The following is a 4,973-nucleotide window of genomic DNA, read 5'->3' as shown; positions in this document are numbered from 1 at the left end:
GCACGGGGCGGCGGTGCGATGACGTGTCGGCCCCGGATTGGTCCGGGCGACGTGGCTGCGGGGCGGTGGACGTGTCCGACCGCCGGGCGGACATGTCCGGCGGCGCGAGGAGGGAGAGGGCTAGGGTTTGGACTGCGCGGAAAAATCGAGGAGGGGCACATATATATAGGTAGAGGGAGCTAGGAGTGTCCAAATGAGGAGCGGTTTTCGCCCACACGATTGTGATCGAACGACCGAGAGCATGAGGGGGTTTGGATGGGTTTTGGGACACTTTGGAAGGGTGTTGGGCTGCAACACAAAGAGGACTTTTGCGGTTACCGGGTTAACCGTTGGAGTATCAAACGACCTCCAAATGGCACGAAACTTGACGAGCGGTCTACCAGTGCTACACCGAGGCCGCTTGGCAAGACTCGGTCCATTCCGAGAACGTTTAACACCCGCTCACAACAAGAGACAACAGGGGGACGCCAGGGAACATAGGAGTGCCGGATCGCAAAACGGACAACGGGGAAAATGCTCGGATGCATGAGACGAACATGTATGCAATGCAATGCACATGATGACATGATAAAATGCAACACACAAGCAAATGACACAGCAACGACGGCGAATATCTTGCGGACACCTGGTGCATAGAATCCGGGGTGTTACAAAAACTAAGTTTCTCAATGTTTCCAACCCAGCCACGACGCCCAGAATTTTGAATTTCATTCCCATTTCTTGCATGGAACCTAGAAATTTACCCGAGGACACACATGTGATTTTTCAACCAACTTTGGTGCACTGGAACATGTGCTTGTATTTCAAATTTGAATTATGCACACAAAGGCTACACGTTCCCTCCCAAAACCACGAGCCTTCTTGAGAGAAGCTCCGATTTGCAATAAGCTTATACCAAAATTTGTTCCTATTCGGCCAATTTTTTTTACCACGGCATGGTACTACCATGACATGACACCATGCCATGTTTCAGATTTTAAAACCAAGTTTCTCAATATTCTCGACCGAGCCACGATGCCCAGATGTTTGAATTTTATTCTCATTTTTTGCATGGGACCTAGAAATTCACCCAAGGACACAAATGTGATTTTTCAACCAACTTTGGTGCACGGGAGCATGTGCTTGTAGTTCAAATTTGAATTATGCACATTAAATAACCAAAAGCTCAATTAATGTGTAAATAAGGCCAAACGAAGTCGGAATAATTCCAAAATTTAACAGGGCACTCATGTAGTTCTATGTTGCCTTTGTAAATAAACTCAAGGGGGACAGCGTATATCGTTTCGCACTCAAAGGTGGCACGTTCCCTCTCAGAACCACGAGCCTCCTTGAGAGAAGCTTCAGTTCGCAAGAAGCTTATACCAAAATTTGTTCCTATTCGGCCATTTTTTACCACAACATGGTAGTACCATGACATGACACCCATGCCAAGTTTCATGATTTTCAGACGTGTTTTGGATTTACAAGAATTTTAAAACCAAGTTTCTCAATGTTCTCGTCCGAGCCACGATGCCTAGATGTTTTAATTTTATTCTCATTTCTTGCATGGGACCTAGAAATTTACCCGAGGACACAAATGTGATTTTTTCAACCAACTTTGGTGCACGAGAGCATGTGCTTGTAGTTCAAATTTTACTTATGCACATTAAATGACCAGAAACTCAATTAATGTATAAAAACGCGACAAACAAACCCAGAATAATTCCAAAATTTAACAGGGCACTCATGTAGTTCTATGTTGCCTTTGTTAAGAAACTCAAGGGGGGGGGGGTAGCTTATATCATTTCACACTCAAAGGTGGCATGTTCCCTCTTAGAACCATGAGCTTCCAAATTGGCCCAATTTTTTACCACAACATGTTAGTGCCATGACATGACACCATGCCAAGTTTCATGATTTCTAGGCGAGTTTTGGATTCACATGAATTTAAAATCTAAGTTTCTCGATGTTCTTGGCCGAGTCATGACGCCCAGATGTTTGAATTTCATTCTCATTTCTTCCATGGGACCTAGTAATTCAACCAAGGACACACATGTGATTTTTCAACCAACTTTGGTGCACCGGAGCATGTGCATGCAGTTCATATTTAGATTATGCACATTAAAAGTCCAGAAACTCAATTTATTAGGGAACGTTGCAGAAAATAAAAATTTTCCAATGGTTTCACCAAGATCAATCTATGAGTTCATCTAGCAACGAGAGAGAGGAGTGCATCTACATACCCTTGTAGATCGAGCGGAAGCGTTGAAGGGAACAGGGTTGAGGGAGTCGTACTCGTTGTGATCCAAATCGCTGGAGATCCTAGCGCCGAACGGACGGCACCTCCGCATTCAACACACGTACAGTCAGCGTGACGTCTCCTCCTTCTTGATCCAGCAAGGGGGAAGGAGAGGTTGATGAAGATCCAGCAGCACGACGGCGTGGTGGTGGATGCAGCAGGGATCCCAGCAGGGCTTCGCCAAGTGTCTACGGGAGGGAGAGGTGTAGCAAGGGGAGAAGGGAGGCGCCAGGTGTAAGGGTGCGGCTGCCCTCCCTCCCCCCTCTTTGTATAGGGACCCTAGGGGGGGCGCCGACCCTAGGAGATGGGATCTCCTAGGGGGGGCGGCGGCTAAGGGGGGAAACTTGCCCCCCAAGGCAAGTGGAGGCGCCCCCTCCCCTAGGGTTCCCAACCCTAGGCGCGGAGGGGGGGGGCAGGGGGACCACCAGCCCACCAGGGGCTGGTTCCCCACCCACTTCAGCCCATGGGGCCCTCCGGGATAGGTGGCCCCACCCGATGGACCCCCGGGACCCTTCCGGTGGTCCCGGTACAATACCGGTGAACCCCGAAACTTTCCCGATGGCCGAAACTCGACTTCCCATATATAATTCTTTACCTCCCGACCATTCTGGAACTCCTCGTGACGTCCTGGATCTCATCCGGGACTTGGAACAACTTTCGATTTGCTGCATAATCATATCTCTACAACCCTAGCGTCACTGAACCTTAAGTGTGTATACCCTATGGGTTCGGGAGACACGTAGACATGACCGAGATGGCTCTCCAGTCAATAACCAACAACGGGATCTGGATACCCATGTTGGCTCCCACATGCTTCTCGATGATCTCATCGGATGAACCACGATGTCGAGGATTCAAGCAACCCCGTATACAATTCCCTTTGTCAATCGTTACGTTATTTGCCCGAGATTCGATCGTCGGTATCCCAATACCTCGTTCAATCTCGTAACCGGCAAGTCACTTTACTCATACCGTAATGCATGATCCCGTGACCAGACACTTGGTCACTTTGAGCTCATTATGATGATGCATTACCGAGTGGGCCCAGAGATACCTCTCCGTCATATGGAGTGACAAATCCTAGTCTCGATCCGTGTCAACCCAACAGACACTTTTGAAGATACCCGTAGTATACCTTTATAGTCACCCAGTTACGTTGTGACGTTTGGTACAACCAAAGCACTCCTACGGTATCCGGGAGTTACACGATCTCATGGTCTAAGGAAAAGATACTTGACATTGGAAAAGCTCTAGCAAACGAACTACACAATCTTGTGCTATGCTTAGGATTGGGTCTTGTCCATCACATCATTCTCCTAATGATGTGATCCCGTTATCAATGACATCCAATGTCCATAGTCAGGAAACCATGACTATCTTTTGATCAACGAGCTAGTCAACTAGAGGCTCACTAGGAACATGTTGTGGTCTATGTATTCACACGTGTATTACGATTTCCGGATAATACAATTATAGCATGATAAAAAGACAATTATCATGAACAAGGAAATATAATAATAATCCTTTTATTATTGCCTCTAGGGCATATTTCCAACAGTCTCCCACTTGCACTAGAGTCAATAATCTAGTTACATTGTGATGAATCGAACACCCATAGAGTTCTGGTGTTGATCATGTTTTGCTCGCGGAAGAGGTTTAGTCAACAGATCTGCGACATTCAGATCCGTATGTACTTTGCAAATTTCTATGTCTCCATCTTGAAAATTTTCATGGATGGAGTTGAAACGACGCTTGATGTGCCTGGTCTTCTTGTGAAACCTGGGCTCCTTGGCAAGGGCAATAGCTCCAGTGTTGTCACAGAAGAGAGTGATCGGCCCCGACGCATTGGGTATGACTCCTAGGTCGGTGATGAACTCCTTCATCCATATTGCTTCATGCACTGCCTTCGAAGCTGCCATGTACTCCGCTTCACATGTAGATCCCGCCACGACGCTCTACTTGCAACTGCACCAGCTTACTGCTCCACGATTCAACATATACACGCATCCGGTTTGTGACTTAGAGTCATCTAGATCTGTGTCGAAGCTAGCATCGACGTAACCCTTTACGACGAGCTCTTCGTCACCTCCATAAACGAGAAACATGTCCTTTGTCCTTTTCAGGTACTTCAGGATATTCTTGACCGCTGTCGAGTGTTCCTTGCCGGGATTACTTTGGTACCTTCCTACCAAACTTACGGCAAGGTTTACATCTGGTCTGGTACACAGCATGGCATACATAATAGATCCTATGGCTGAGGCATAGGGGATGACACTCATCTCTTCTTTATCTTCTGCCGTGGTCGGGCATTGAGCCGAGCTCAATCTCACACCTTGCAATACAGGCAAGAACCATTTCTTGGACTGATCCATATTGAACTTCTTCAATATCTTATCAAGGTATGTGCTTTGTGAAAGACCTATGAGGCATTTCGATCTATCCCCATAGATCTTGATGCCTAATATGTAAGCAACTTCTCCAAGGTCCTTCATTGAAAAACACTTATTCAAGTAGGCCTTAATGCTGTCCAAAAGTTCTATATCATTTCCCATCAAAAGTATGTCATCTACATATAATATGAGAAATGCTACAGAGCTCCCACTCACTTTCTTGTAAACGCAGGCTTCTCCATAAGTCTGCATAAACCCAAACGCTTTGATCATCTCATCAAAGCGAATGTTCCAACTCCGAGATG

The sequence above is a fragment of the Triticum aestivum genome, chromosome 2B (assembly GCF_018294505.1).
Source record: "Triticum aestivum cultivar Chinese Spring chromosome 2B, IWGSC CS RefSeq v2.1, whole genome shotgun sequence".
In the NCBI taxonomy this organism is placed as follows: Eukaryota; Viridiplantae; Streptophyta; class Magnoliopsida; order Poales; family Poaceae; genus Triticum; species Triticum aestivum.
Note: the sequence above shows the minus strand (reverse complement) of the source record.